General features: G+C 57.8%; 1 protein-coding gene and 1 long non-coding RNA gene across 3 annotated transcripts in view; both read right to left on the bottom strand.

Annotated features, from left to right (window-relative positions):
- The window catches only part of OSBPL2 (oxysterol binding protein like 2), a 55,590-nt gene extending 47,297 nt beyond the window's left edge, over positions 1 to 8,293 (bottom strand). Inside the window, exons 1-2 of one of the 2 annotated variants that reach the window (XM_021672454.2) lie at positions 8,217 to 8,282; positions 4,291 to 4,381 (exon numbers count right to left, since the gene is read on the bottom strand). The gene's annotated coding sequence lies outside the window, so the exon portion shown is untranslated. Of the gene's footprint in view, positions 1 to 4,290; positions 4,382 to 8,216 lie in introns of both variants that reach the window. The other variant, XM_021672453.2, reaches the window with a different exon arrangement.
- A 3,878-nt stretch (positions 8,294 to 12,171) lies between these two features.
- LOC105708806 (putative uncharacterized protein FLJ44790) lies at positions 12,172 to 13,874 on the bottom strand. Its single transcript, XR_010344633.1, has 3 exons — positions 13,056 to 13,874; positions 12,744 to 12,830; positions 12,172 to 12,279 (listed from the first exon to the last, which is right to left on the bottom strand). It is a non-coding gene; the product is annotated as a putative uncharacterized protein FLJ44790 (long non-coding RNA).
- Between the last annotated feature and the right edge of the window lie 1,464 nt (positions 13,875 to 15,338).

The following is a 15,338-nucleotide window of genomic DNA, read 5'->3' as shown; positions in this document are numbered from 1 at the left end:
CTCCCGGATCAAGGCTGGAGGGCGGGAACATGAAATCACGGAGAGCAAGACCAAGCCTGCTCAGTGACGCGAGCACGCCAAGGGAGAAGCTGGTGTGAGACGCCTGCGCCTCCATGCGGCACTGAGGGCGAGAGGCAGGGGCAGCGGCCAAGGGGCAGGGCGCAGCTCTCTTCACCCAGCACCTTCTACGCCTGGGGCAGGAGCGGGCAGGGCCTCTCGGACACCTCATCCCTCCCCGCGCGTCCAGTCCTTGCGTGGGCGATGCTTCTCAGTATCTCAGGCTCGCATCTCCACTTTGCAAACTCAGCCCCCACATCACGCGGATGCCTAGAGGCCCTCGCCCCACTGACACCCAGCTGGCCACCACGCCACAATCTCATTTCTTTTGCAAAAGAAAACTAGACTTAACTAAAGTAAAGACTCCACATCTCACAGCTTTAGAGCCGAGCTGTAGACTCTCCTACGGCACTGGAAATGTCATCCGTCCAGCGTAGTCCCTGCGGCCCACAGGTGACTGCAAGCGCTTGAGACGCGGCAGGTGTGAGGGAGAAGTGACCGCTCGATGCTAATTAGCTGAACTGACTACACTTCCACAGCCACCCACGGCAGTGGCGTCCAGCCTGGACACGGCATCCCAGGGCCCCACGCGGCTGAGCCATCACGGGACCGTGCACTGCCTGCGCCCAGCCCCACCAGAGTGGGGAGGAAGATGGAGGAGGCAGCAGCAGCGAGAGCAGGGGCTCTGCCAGCCCAGCCGCAGGTCCAGGCCTCTGCGAGAAGTCCCCGCGCCACAGCTACCCTGACCAACCCAACATGATGGAGTGGCAGGCGCCATTCCTCCTTTTCCCCTTCCGGGACCTCCTGGGATCGCTCCGTCTGTGCTCACTGAAACATGCTTTCTGCCAATTGTTGAAGAAAAATCAAGCCCTAATATTCTTGTCATTGTAAAAGCTTAATGGTTATTTTTACAGATTTTGTATAAATTTAGAACCAAGTAAACAAGTCATATGCCATTCCCAACAACCTTTTTTAAAAAGGGAAATGTGCGTGGCCGTCTGTCCTTGTCGCCGTCTGCAGCCTGTCACGAGCGAGGCACGTAAGACCGGGTGCTCAGACCTTTGCCCTTAAATGCACTGTGTTTTTGGTGGCGACGGGATGGAATCAAGAGTGACCTTTACTGAATGCTGGTGCTTTCTCCTTTGGCCAAATGAGGTTAAGTCCGGCTGCACACGAAGCTCCAGGACACAGCCCTTCTGAGTGCAAACCGGGAGGCTCTAGGTCTGCACGGTTTCACCTCAACAAACATGTCTGCCTTCTTCAGGTCTCCATGGTTTCTCTTAGTGTGGGGCTGTATGCGGCTCATCACAAAATCAGCTACCTAACACCACACAGAATGTAACACTCTTAGCTTAAGAACAGGTTTCAGGCTGGGCGCGGTGGCTCACATCTGTAATCCCAGCACTTTGGGAGGCCATGGTAGGCGGATCACTTGAGGTCAGGAGTTCAAGACCAGCCTGGGCAACGTGGCGAAACCCCGCCTCTACTAAAAATACAGAAAAATTACAGGTGGCACACACCTGTAGTCTAGCTACCCAGGAGGCTGAGGCATAAGAATCGCTTGAACCCGAGAGGCGGAGGTTGCAGTAAGCTGAGATCATGCCACTGCACTCTAGCCTGGGTGACAGAGCAAGCCGCCGTATCAAAAAAATAATAATAAAAGGAAGAAGAACAGGTTTCAGCTCTTCATCCCAAGAGACTGGCGTGGACACACACATGGCCCAACCCTGACTCGGGAAGGCCCTGTGCTGAGCACGCCAGCCAGGCAAGCTTGCCAGGAGCACACGAGGGCTCTGAATCTGCCTGGAATTCATGCAGGAAAGTTTCGAGACTTGAGAAAGGCAGGTGAAGCTGCTCTCACTGTGCGAACAGCAGCACCCCTACTGTTTACCATTCTCCTGCCAAGAGGGGACCTCGGGAGGCAGGCAAAGGTGAGCAGGCAGCAGCCGCAGGGACTGGCAGTCCTTCCCACCGGGCCTCGGGGCCAACGTGGTCCCACGTCCCAGAAGCGGAGCCTCGAGCCCCACTCACCGCAGTCAGCTCCCGCAAGTGCCGTCGCTGACTTGACTAATCTGCTTCCTGTGGAATATTAATCGCCAAAAATACATCACACACTTCGAGGAACATCATCTCATATTGCCGTACAATGTATTTCCAAACACACAAGATGAATGCAAGCTTTTCTGCAGAAAAGCATTTGTTTTAATCAACCTCCTCCTTACACAACGCAATAAAAAGCTGTTGCAGTGCAGCCCACAAGACTGGGTGGGTGCGCACTGGACAGGGAACATGCCCACGGCTCTCAGGCACCCTGCCCTCGGAAAGCCACGCCGGAGGACAGGGCGGGCACTCCGAGGGCAGCAGCAGCTTCGGGCAGCCCCCCCGCCGCCCGGCCGCCCGCTGCCGCTGTGTCTCTGATGATCAAAACCAACAGCCCTGAGAGGAGCCTAGCTCACGGCTGTGGCTAGAGAAGGAGACACCTCTACCCACATCCCACATGGCAGCAGGGGCCACCGCGGCGGGGGGAGGCGGTAAGGGAGCAGGAGGACGATCAAGACGGCAGACGGAAGGGAGTGTACTGCGTGAGAGGCTGCTGTCCTGCAGGGTTCCCTGCCGTCCCCAGGGCACCCGCCCAACCAAGACGTGCCCGGCTCGCTGGAGTGCCCCTCGCCGTCTGGCCACCTCCTTCTCTGTGGCTTCGGCTCCAGCCCCTCCTCACCATCGTGCCCATCTTCACCCTGCGCTTCCCTACCTGTCGCCCTAACATCAGACCTGCCCACATGGCTCCCAGCTATACTTCAAACCAAGCCAGGAAACCCATGAATCGCTAAGCCCCTACCCTCTGCAAAAAAAGAAAAGGAAAAATTTTGTGTTCATTTTTTCCCCCAGAACAATGACTCCGATTATTCATAGTCATGAAGTTCTCAAAGGGGTCCTTGATCTAGAAGTGGGTTCTGACCCCCCGCAGTGGGCCTCCAGCACTGGACTCCCTGCCCAGGACCCACCCCAGATGCCCGAATTTGTTAAACACGTGGCTCCCTGGGCCCCTCCCGGGAAACCAGGCTCAGTGAAGCTGGGCTAGGCCTGGAAATCACACTTTTACAAAGTTTCCCAGGCTTTTCTGATGAGAAGCCAGGGTTGAGAACTCCAAGATGTTAACCCAGGAGCCTTCTCCCCGACAGGTGAACCGGTGCAGAGGCAGAGCCGCGGGGCAGGTGGGGGGCTCCCCGGCCACCTCTGCTCTGGGACCCCTCCCTGGACCCCAGCTCAGGCACCTCCAGGTGTTCCAGCATTTCCCGCAAGTGAGGCTGACCTGGAAGATGAGTGAGGCTTACCTCCCTCGACCCCAGCTCAGGCACCTCCCCGGCTCCACCATATCATCAAGACAGGCCAAGCCAGAACCAGGGCAGCCGCAGGAGCTCAGCACCGCAGACCCGGCCCGTGTCCTCTTTCACAGTAAGAGGGTAGTCCCAGGCCCCATGTGCACCTGACACCTGCTGTCATTATCGGGGTCTCCAAAATGACACCGAATCACAGTTACCCTGGTTTTAAGGCAATAATGGGAGTTGCTCTCTGGCCAAGCACAGTGGCACAAGGTGCCAGCTTCCAGCGGGCTCTTCTCACGATCAGCCTTGGATCAGCCTTAGGTTTTTCAGTACGAGGCACAGGCAGTGACTTCCACACCATAGTACTCCTTCCTCTACCGCTGCCTTCGTCTTTTCTAGAACCGAGACTCCACACAACTCCCTACACACTGCAGTCCTCACTGCCTGGTGCTGCCCCAAAAACTCCCCATATCAGGCACTCCCCATATCACCCCAGAACAGGCGCTCTCTAGGCACCCCGAAGGCTGTGGTCCCAGTCCCTTTGATAAAGAAATGTGCTCAGCGCCTGCTCAGCCAAGAGCCCCTCAGACCCTTCCCACTGCTGACGTGCCTCAGCGTCAGAGACAGAGCGCCCAGGCCCTCAGTGCACAGATGAGGAAGCCACCTTACACCCCGGAGCGAGGGCCGGACGCCCGCCACAAGCCTTGAAGATGCGGGGCGCTCTTCAGGCCCCAAACTATGGAGCCAGCCACCAGCTCAACAGGACTGATCCCAGAGTTCGTTTCTCAAAATAAGCAAGTATTCTGCTGAAAATAGAAGGCAAGCAAAGAGAAACAGACACACATCAGGCAGGAGTCTTAGGTCCAGTCCCTTACAAAAGCTCACTCCACCACCCAGCTCAACTCACAGGTCACAGGATTTGTATCAGCAGAAGCTCCAGCTGAAAGAATGCGGATGCTTTGAAATTCTGCCAAATGACCCCAAGTTCTTTTCTGAATCTGGAAGGAAAAGGAAAGAAGTGCCAACAATTTCACAGAAACATGGCCGTGAACCAGTTAACAGATTTATCACGGAGAGCAGCGGGGTGGGCCGGCTTGCTGGCACGCTTCCACAGCAGGACCCCAGCCCAAACCAGCAGCCTGAGAGGCCAGGACACCACGCCTGACGCTTACTCGCAAGAACACTCGGAAAAAGCAAAAATGACAGTGGAGATACAAATCAACTAGCACACATAGGAAGTACAATTAAACTATCAAACCAGAAGCCAGCATATTAACTCAGGACTCAGGCTTTTTAATAATCAGTCATATTCAAATACTGACTTCCTTTCAGTGTAGATAAGGTTATAAATCAACTTGAAAATGCACTACATTTTGGAATTAAACCTTGTACTTGACAATCAGTGCTAAACACTAAAGCAAATGTCAACACCCAAACAGGAAGTGTGACGATGATTAGGAGAAAAGCAGCCCACACCAACCGCACTGCCCACGAGGCCCCGACATCGCCAGTGATGCCACACACACGGGGCGCCTCAGCACGGAAGCCGAGAAAAGCCTTGCATGGCAGAGTTGTGTTCTGTCTGAAACAAGTCACTCAGGAATAAAAAGATCCCGGGACACCCGAGGGCATGGCTGCCGCACTGCTGGGTGGCGCCAGGTTCAGCAGGTGGCAGACCCAAGGGTGTCCCAGGCACCCACAGCATATCAGACACTTGATGTCATCTTTTCACACAGATTCCACGCAATAATCCATCTTACAGGCAAAGGCACTGAGGGCAGAAGCCAGTGGGAACTCGCCCAGGACCCAAGAGCCCTGGTCCAGTGCACTACCTTCCCAAAGATGCTGTGACTCAGGAAGGCATGGCGCCAGCTGCGCCTGCGTGGTCAGACAAGACATGGCTTGCATGGGGACACAAAAGAAATCACTTTCAGGAGACAGCAGATTCCCTGTTTGAAGGCAGCATAAGAGTACCTAAAATCTATCAACAATTCCCTTATTAAAAAATGTCACTTTTGGCCAGGTGCGGACGCTCATGCCTGTAATCCCAGCACTTTGGGAGGCTGAGGCAGGCGGATCATGAGGTCAAGAGATCAAGACCATCCTGGCCATTATGGTAAAACCCCATCTCTACTAAAAATACAAAAACAAAAAAATTAGCTGGGTGTGGTGGCATGCCCCTGTAGTCCCAGCTACCCAGGAGGCTGAGGCAGGAGAATTGCTTCAACCCGAAAGGCAGAGGTTGCAGTGAGCCAAAATCACGTCACGCGCTCCAGCCTGGCAACAGAGCGAGACTCCATCTCAAAAAAAAAGCCACTTTCGTAATTGGCTGAATGTATTAAAACTTTAAAAGTCGAGAAAGTTTTAAGACAAATCCAAGCCCCATCTGATAGCATCTCCTGGAGGGCGCGGAGGAGATACTGGGGTTAAAGCAAGTGGCACTTTCCACAACCAAACAGCACTGCTCTTTAAAATGCGGAACACAGAGTCTGACCCTCTCGGTGCACTTGGGAGGGGGAAGAAAAACGTCCTACGTGTGTACTCCAAGGCACTGTGTCAAGTCCACTTGGAACTGAACTCACAAGGGGACCTCATACTTCGGACTGCACGCCCATCAGCACTCATGGCCCCAATTGTCCCCCTTCACACAGAGAACATCCCTGAATCTGCCAGTAACAAAGGAACTGGGTGGCAGGGAGGGCATTTTGGCTAAATGCTGAATAGCCAGACGGTAAATTATTTCAGAAGAAACAAAACGCTCAGGCTCACAAAAAAGAGAAAACCTCTTAGTTCCATATGTAGCAAAAAAACAAAATTCTGACACACAGTAATGCAGCACAATTAGAATATTCTAAACAAAAATGTTAAATGAAAATCTTGATATTAAGAGGCAGTACAGGGTAATGTTTAAGAGTGTGACCCCTGGAGCCTGGGTTCAAATCCATATTTACTGCTGTGTGGTTTAGGGTAAGTTACTTAACCTCTCTGTTGCTTGGCTTCCTCATGAATGAACTAAGGATAATGTCAGTACCTGTCCACTGTTGTGAAGATCACATGCTCATAACAATCCTGGAACAATCATTGTAAATATCATCGTCTGCTTAGGTAAGAGCTGTCATTAACAGATGGACGCATGAAGAAAACAAGGTGAATTCTACAAGAGAGACTCAGTCACCCGCTCACTCTCCACCATGTTCTAAAAGACAACACTGTGGCAGGCCCTGGGCTGGGCAGGGAGGCTCCTGTCCTCAACGAGGGGAACTGGCACTCCAGGGCACACACTAGGTGTCAGAGACTGCAGCAGGAAATGATTTCACGGGCCGGGCGCGGTGGCTCACGCCTGGAATCCCAGCACTTTGAGAGGCCAAAGCCGGCGGATCCCTTAAGGTCAGGAGTTTGAGACCAGCCTGGCCGACATGGTGAAACCCCCATCTCTACTAAAAATACAAAAATTAGCCAGGCGTGGTGGCACGCACCTGTGATCCCAGTTACTCCTAAGACTGAGGCAGGAGAATCACTTGAATCCAGGAGGTGGAGGTTGTAGTGAGCCAAGATCGCACCACTGCACTCCAGCCTGGGCGACAGAGCGCCTCGAGACTCCGTCTCAAAACATGAAACAAGAAAATGATTTCGTTTGTTTCTCTTATCAGCAAAGTGCTACGTGTCCAGATGAAGGAGCTGAGGCTGACAGCCAGGAAAGGGGCTGTGGGGACCACCAGTTAGGAAGGGCAGCAGGGAGGGCCGTGGCTGCCCAGCATGTGGCCCCTGAGCCAGTTCCGGCCTCCTCAACTCTCCTCTGTCCTCGCCACACATCTGGCGGGTGGGAAGGCCGCAAAGCACACAACCAGGCCCGCAGTAGGATTCGAGAAACTTCTGTCCAACCAAACCGAACGGGACGCCTTCTTCAGGTGTTCGGCAGTCATTTCAAAGCTGCCGGAGCCAGGCCAGGGCCTGTCCTAGAGAATGGTTCAGATAGAAACGCCCCTGGGAGGTGAACCTCACCCCAGGAGAGCCTGCAACACCCTGACACCCACCGCCTCACCACCGGTACCACCCCCCCCCCATGAAATGGGGAGGCTAAGGTTCTGTGGCGACCTAACAGTCTTGGTCCGGGCTTATAAACTTGGAAAGTCTTAAGACGTATTCTTCTGAGTACCAACATGTGGCGAAAGAACGAACCTCTTAAAATTACATGACCAAAGGTAGGTGTTAGGTAGCAAGTTCTCAACCGTGTGTGGTCCGCTAAAATTTATAAATTAAAAATACGAGAGTCCAGGGGAAGGGACGAGCGCCCGCAGACACAGGCCTGGGGGACAAGGAGGCCAGGGTCGGGGTGGGGCTGCGTCTCCCTGCTCTTCCTCCCGGCAGAACTCGCCCTCCTCACCTGCAGGATCGCCCTAAATGCGCACGAAACCCTGCCCTGTTCCCAGAGAGCTAGGGCGGGCGCGAGGCCGCGAGCAGGTGCGCCTGCCCCACTGCTTGCTCGGCAGGGCAGCCGGGCCAGGGGGTCTCGAGGGGCCGGGCCGGGGGTCCCAGGGGCCGGGACCGCAGTTGCCGGGCGACCGTAGTGGGAGGCGCAGCGGCCGCGGGACCCAGGCCCAGGCCCCAGGCCCGGCCGGAACTTTCCACCCAAAGTTTCCCCTGGGCGCCGAGCTGCGGCCTACGCCGGGCGCGCCTCCCCGTGGGGGTCGAGGCCGGGGCCGGGGCTGGAGGCGGCCTGCGGGCCCGGGCCCTACCCGGCCCGCCCTCGCCTCCCCGCCCCAGCCCGCCGCCCAGGCTCCGCAGCTCGCCGGGGTCCCGGGCCTTCGCGTGGCGGCGGCGGAGGCCACTCACCTGGACGCGGGTCCCTCGATAGCTGGCAGAGCTCGCTGCGGCCCCGCCCCCGCCCCGCAGGCCCGCGACCCACTGACACCGAGGCGGAAGTGCGGCCCGCCGCCTCGCCGACTGACAGCTCGCGCCCGCCACTCGCTGCGCCCGGCGGCGCCGCGTCGGCCGCCGTCCGCCCAATCAGCGCCCGGCCCGAGGCTCTCGCCGGGGGGCGGGACTATGCTAATCCCGTCGCCGAGGAGCCTCTCCCGGTGCTCCTCGGAGCCCCGCCCACGCTGCGGAGTGACGGTGAGAACAGCTAGTCACAGCAGGAGAGAGGCGGGGTTCTGCAGTCCCTGAGCCAAAAGGGGAGGGAGGGAAGAAGGAAAGGGCGTGGCTGCGGAAAGCCGAGTTTACAAACAGTGAGTCAGGTGGCGCGGGGCGTGGGCTCTTCGCCCTGGCGGCGGTGCAGACCTCCTAGGCTCACCCCTCGGCTACCCAAAGCCCTGGGGGCTTTTTCCCACAGGTGCTGGGGACCGTGCTATGGCTGGGGCATCGCTGCTCCCACTGTCCTACCAAATCCTGAATACTGTCTGCCTCCTTTGCATGCCATTCACCGCTAACCAAAATCCAGCGCCAATTTACCCACCCAGGTGCATCCCTGATCGTTTCACTACCATACTTAAAACCCTCTGGACTGCCACTGGCCTGCAGTGGCTCCACGGTTAAGGCCAGAAGTTCTGGAATCAGACCTGGAGCTTGCATTCTTACCAGCTGCGTGGCTTGGGACAAATTAACTTCTCTGAGTCTGTGAGCACCCAGAGTTTCATTTGCAAACCACGGTTCCCCTGTCATCATCTCATTTAAGTCGGATCTGGTTTGAGGTGAGTGGAGTACATGAACCAGGCTGGCTACACAGAGTCGCAGCAGTTGGTTTAGGGGTCAGCCTGTGACCCAGTTCTGACCAAAGCAGCTCAGTCCTGGGACTTTTGCTGTGGGGTCAGAGTTCAGACTAGAGCTGGGGCTGAAGCCAAATGATTCTCCTATCTGCCCACAGACCTCCCCAGAACTGGGTTAGGTGAGCGAGAGGTGGAAGTCTGGGGCCACTCTTCCCCATCTCACCACCTGAGGACGGGGCTGCGTGAGAATGAAGCCAGCCGGAGGAAAGCAGGAGCAACCCTGGCTGGGTCACGTGGACCCCGCAGCGCGTCAGCAGGTGCTGTGCTTGACTTTTCAGTTACATGAACCACGTGCTCCTTTCTGCTTCAGCCAGTTTGCGGTAGAGCCAAGAGAGCCCCGAGAGCCCTGGCGATGACCTGTGACTCCGTAGTGCATCCTGCAGCAGAGCCACCCCCCAATGGGCCTCTGCACCCCCTCCTCAGGCCTTGTCTCCCCACTTCCAGGCTGCCCCTCGCAGGGCTGCGGGGCAGTGACAGGCCTTTGCCCCATCTGTGACCCCGTGGCAGATGCAGGTACTCGATCAGTGTCAGGGCGTGAGTCAGCCAATGAATGTGGCCTCCGTGGCAGGGGTGGGGCCCAGGCGACATCTCTGGGCCCAGCAGGGAAGTTCTCCCCCATCCCAGGGGCTGGCCCCACTCACTGGTGGGCCACTGTCAGCCGGTGCAGCTAGAGACGTGCCAGGACTAGGAAGGAGCTGGCTGAGCCTCTCCTGAAGAGAGAACGGGGAGGGGGGTGGGCAGGCCTCAGAAACAAAGGGGTTGCCATGGTTACCCCTGAAGAAAGCGACTCCAGCCACCGAAAGGGAAGGGAAGGCATGCAGCTCCCAAGCCAGGACAAGGACGATGAGGCCAGTTGCCACGGAGATGACCACGCTCCACAGCTTCCCCTGCGGGCCTGGCCAGGGCCAACTCAGGGTCCCAGAAACCCACCCCTTCCATGGCCCTCACCCTGAGTCTCTAAGACTCTAACCCCTGTGCCCTTGAGGGGCCCCAACCTGCCCACCCGCCCCTTGACCGTGAGCTCTGCAGTAAGGGCAGCCTCAGAGGCTCGGACAGAAGGCCCTTCTCATTGCCCAGGGACCACCCCAGGGTCGAGCAGGGAGAGCCACCCTGGCCTTGGGGATGGGAGGTGTGATCTCAGATGGCCCCGGGGCCAGGACAGGGATTCCACCAACTTTCACAGATGCAGTAACTGAGCTGCAAGGGCACTCTGCCGTCAGCCAGCGCTGCTGGATTCTTTCCAGGACTGGATGGGCACTTCCTCCCCAGGGCCGGTTGCCTGGACCAGGCAAGAATCTTTCCTCGGTTGGTGGGTGGTGGGGAGGGTGCCTGGAAAATCATCTGTGTGATGATCTTCACGAGGTCGCGAGGCCAATGCAAGGGGCCCAGTTCTCCAGGGATGGAAGATGGGGGTGGAGAAGGCAGCAGAGATGGATGAACTGGGGCCATGATGATGACGATGGTGAGGGTGACAATAATGAAGACGATGACGGCGGCCGAGTGCCCTGCGATTTACAGGCCCATCTGGTTTCATGTTTGCAACAGCCAATCAAGTGGGTACCAGGGGCCATCACTCCCACTCTTCAGATGAGCAGGCCCAGCCCCAGACAGGTTAAGTGACTCCCCTAGCCCTGCAATGAGAAGGGGCCCAGCACAGCTCCAGGCATAGGGGGTCTGGTGAACCAGGCCTGGCCCCGGAGCTCATCTACGAGGCAGAGCCCCACCCAGGCTCACGACCCGGGATCCGCACATGAACGATGTGCCTGGCTGTTCCCATGGCTGTGGCTGCTGGACCCCACACCCGGTCCGCTGGCGGCTGTGTACACCACACGTGCTTTCCAGAGCTTGAGACCTGCTCATCTTCTAGGTGATTTGGGGGTGTCTTCTCCCACCTGCATTGCTCTCAGACCAAATTTCTGCTGCCTGACAGAATTTCTAGGCTCCTCCCGCTGTCCTCTTTAGCCACGAAGGGGAGAAGCTCTCTCCGTCCCTCACAGTGGGGCAGGTGACCAGTGGGCAGATACCGTGACCCACGTGCCCCCCAGGGCTGGTGTGCTGGGTCCAGCAGTCCCAGCCACGTCTATGCCATCCTGCTTCCTTTCCTCTCATTGTGAAGGAGGTGGCAGAGAGGTTGTTGCTCCCACCTTTTGGATGGGGAAACTGAGGCTTAGAGATCAGAAGCAGCTTGCCCAGGGCCTGGCCGCACCGGTCCCGCCCACAACCCACTGCCCTTTCCCCCGCTTCACTCTTACCTCTTCCCCTGGTTTCTGGGTCTGGGTTTATCTCTTTATCTGGGTCTGCACCCACAGCTGCCCCATCAGATCAAACAGGGCTTGGCTTCCAGGAACACCGGGCGGCTTGGCATTGCTGGTCTGGCTGGGAGCTGCTGGCTGGTGAGCCCCGGCTGAGGCTGTCTCCTCTCCCCAGGCCTTCGGAGAGGACATTCTCCCACTCTCTTTTATGGAAAGCCATGGAATCTTCTGTGTGGATGCAGCCTGGGAAGCCAGAGCGGGACCTGGCCCTGGCCCTCACGTGGCTGCAGCTGACCCCTCCCCACTGCAACTCTCCAATCTCCTCTGCAACGTGACAGCCCTGGCTTCTCTACCGTTGGGAGGAGAGTATTTTTAGTTTTGAACCCACCACGTGAAGCGAGACAAGTTATCAATAGCAGCAGTAAAGGGCTTTTTCTTTCTCTCTCTTTTTTTTTTTTCCTATGTCTTTGGGACCTGAACAATCTGCACCCATTAAAATCTGCCAAAAGAGAAAAATAGTGTTCCTCTTCTAAACTTCTCACCCCACAGCTTTCACACTGCTGCGGCTCTGCAAACCCACTCTTCCTGGGGTGACCCCACCTGTCTCCGCAGCCCCCTCCCACTCCCAGCCTCTGCCAGGTGATATGGCACTGAGACCTGCCCAGGGAACAGGCTTGTCTGAGCAGAGGGCCAGGGCGGGGCTCAGGCCACAGCTCCACAGCAGTCGGAATGAGGAGGCTGGGGAGAGGAGAAGGGCCCCCAACCTCCCGCTCACGGGGCTGGCAGCGGCCCCACTGCTGGGCTCCTGAGGGCTTGCTGTGTGCCCAGGGCCGGCCTGAGCTCCTCTGAGCACAGCAGTTTGGGGACATGTCCTACCCCCTGTGAGGGGAGACGGTGGCCTCTCAGAGGCCTTTCTGACTGTAAGTCCTTGCTTCTGGAGGAAGGGGTTCCTCCATCAGGTGGGTTTGAGAAAACTATGTAAACGAAGTCATCAGGCACCCTCCACAACCTCAGGCTTCCCAGAGCCCTTCACCCAGGTGCACACGGAGACTCCAGGGCCCAGGAAGGGCCTGATGCAGACCCCTGACACAGGGGGATGGGAGCGTTTTTCCTATGAAGTTTCTTGCAGGACACTGGAGTGGCCTCCTGCCTTGCTGGGGGAAGCATTTGAGCCAACATGGCTGCCTGCGCTTTAGGACTGGTTAGAGCTGTGTTTCTGAGAAAGCTCAGAATAACAGGCTTCAACAAGGTAGGATCATACTTTTCTCTCAGGTGACATAAGCCTGGGCTGTCCAGCTGGCAGGGACCATGCACCTTCCAGGTGCGGCTCCTGTCTTACTTACCACTCTCCTAGTGCTGGCTTCCAGTCTCAGTGTTGCCTCATGGCCCAAAACAGCTGCTGGTACTCCAGCCATCACAAGCACAACTGACTAGAAAGGAGGAAGGAAAAGAGGGAGAGCAGAAGTGCTACCCCTGGATGAGTCAGCGCCCTTTGGGGATCTGTCCCTGAAGATACACCCAGCACTTCTGCTCACATCTCACCCGAAACTCCATCCTATGCCACTTCTGCTAGGACAGCAGCATTTTGGCTGAGTGCATTGCCAGCCTAAACAAAACATGCAGCGGCTCAGGGAGCAGATTATAGATGGCCCCACAGCCAGGCCTAGAGCGTCCCAGGCCCAGAAATGTGGACATCTCTGGAAGCGGCCCATGAGCGTCCTGCCTTGGAAGAAGCAACAGCCCCAGATGCAAGGCAGAGCGCGCAGCACATGTTCCCTGCCGTTCCTGTGGCGTGAGGGCTGTGTCCTACCCCCCACCCCAGCATGGTGCTGGAACGGGCCCACTTCAGTGCTGGCCTGGAGGTTCCCTCTTCCTGGCTGCAGCCTGGCTGAGGGGAAGTGGGTTCCTGCTCCTTCTTGAAATGCCTGTTAAAAACTCGCTGCACTGCTGGCCCCGCCCTGGGCAGCAGGGTGCCTCCATGGCCAGGGCACAGACCCCAGAGGCCGCTAGGCAAAGGGCTTCCCTAGCGTGGGAAAGTGGGGGACCCTGGGGAATCTTTGTGCCCTTCCTGAGGGCCCGTTTAGGGTGGGCAGGATGTGGGCACATCCCTTCGGGGAACGGGAGGGACAGGTGGGAGCCGGAGGAGAGACAGCTGGGCTGGGTTAGATTTAACTTGCTGCAGGAGCCAAGTGCGTTGGCCGGAGCCACTGGCTGGGTCTCAGTGCCAGGGGATCTGCCAGGCATGGGGGTGGGAGGGGCAAAATTTAAATATGCCTGGGGAGCCAAGATGGGGGCAGAGATGGGGCTCAGGATGAGGAGCCTTGGGGAGCCTGCGGGCGGTGAGGTTGGTTTCTCTTCGGCAGTAATCTACAGGGCACGCTGGCCCCTCGGCTGGAGCTGGGGGCGGGCATTGGGTAAGAGACAGCCAGGCATCTGGGGTCCTTCTGGGGATGTGTGTGCTCCCCCAATTGCATCCCTGGGAGAGGAGGTCAGGGAGCGGGTGGAGGAGATGGCTGGGGTCCGTGTGTCAGGGGTCACAGCAGGGCATTGCACACTCAGCCCAGTCCTCATGGGCATGGTAGAGAGGGGTGACCCCGGAGGCCGCCCCACCAGGCGCTTCATGCAGGGCTCACAGCACCCAGCCTGGGCGGCCACACGGCACCGGGGGTGACGCACCGCTCTGCCATGGCCATCGTGAGATTCTCCGTCGTCTCGGGGCAAGGAGCTCACATTTTCATTGTGTGGAGGGCCTGGTAAATTCTGCAGCCACCCTGGGTGAGGAGGGTGCGGTTCAGGACACCCGGCCCACAGGGCTTCAGCAGTTGCGTGCAGCCGGCTGAGTGATGCCATCCCTGCCCAGCATGATGACAAGCCGGGAGAACAGGCTGGGCCTGTTCTGGGGAAGAGATGGAGGGGCTGATAAGAGGCCTTGTGCTGGGCTCCTGTGCCTGGTGCCAGCCTGCACAAGCTGGGGGAGAGGCAGTCTGCCCAGGAGTCGCATGGCCCAGGGCTGGGAGATCCCAGGGGCCAGGGAGGAGCATGCTGGCCAGTGTTCCCACCCTCTGGCTGACTGCAGGAAATAGGCATTCAGTAACGCCCAGGGCATCTGCCGGAAGCGGGTGCAGGTTGATCTGGGCAGATGGCTGGGAGTTGGGGTGGAACTGGAGCCCATGGAGTCTAGGCCCGGCCCTTTGCTGATGGAGGTCCTAGGTGGGCCACAGAGGCATTCTGAGCCTCAGCTTCCTGGGGCCTTGGTGAGGCTCAGAGGAGGCAGAGCAAGGGAAAGCCCTTTGAAGGGCGCGCGGGCATTATCAAGGCTCTGCCCAGCGTCCACCATATCTAGGAACAGCCCCAAATCCTCCTCTGGGAATCACCCATAGGCTGGTACTAGACTGAGCCCACCTCTTGCCCCAGACAGGAGTGCCTGGGACCTGGGCATCACTCATTGCCAAGGGAGAATCAGGCACATTGCACTTGGGTCCTTCATGGACCCCAGTTCTGAACTGGGATGTCAGCCTGGAGGTGTCATGCCAAGGGTAAGGGCTGCCTGAGAGGACCGCAGGCTGAGCCCAGGGTGAGGACACCAGTTCTGATGATAGCTGTCGGGCTCCTGGATCCAGCCATGCCTGAAGGAGAAAGCACCACCGGTGGACTCTCGGATGCATGCAAGGTTTCCATCCTGGTACTTCGCGGCCTGAGCCATCCCCCAGCTCTCCACACAGGGAGAGGACGGCCACCACAGGTCTCTGACTCCCTCCTCTCCTCATCAGGGCTGTCCCAGCAGGTCTCTGACTCCCTCCTCTCCTCATCAGGGCACTCGGGTCTGGGCTCGCCCTTCAGAATGGCACACAGGCGGGCACTCAAGATGCACACCAAGGAGCCCCAGATGTCTTTCCACCACTGGCTCATCCAGTGCTGCACAGGTGGGACACAGAGCC

The sequence above is a fragment of the Aotus nancymaae genome, unplaced genomic scaffold (assembly GCF_030222135.1).
Source record: "Aotus nancymaae isolate 86718 unplaced genomic scaffold, 86718_ANA_hifiasm-v0.15.2.pri h1tg000029l, whole genome shotgun sequence".
NCBI classification, from domain to species: domain Eukaryota; kingdom Metazoa; phylum Chordata; class Mammalia; order Primates; family Aotidae; genus Aotus; species Aotus nancymaae.
Note: the sequence above shows the minus strand (reverse complement) of the source record. Positions and strands in the feature narration are given on the sequence as shown.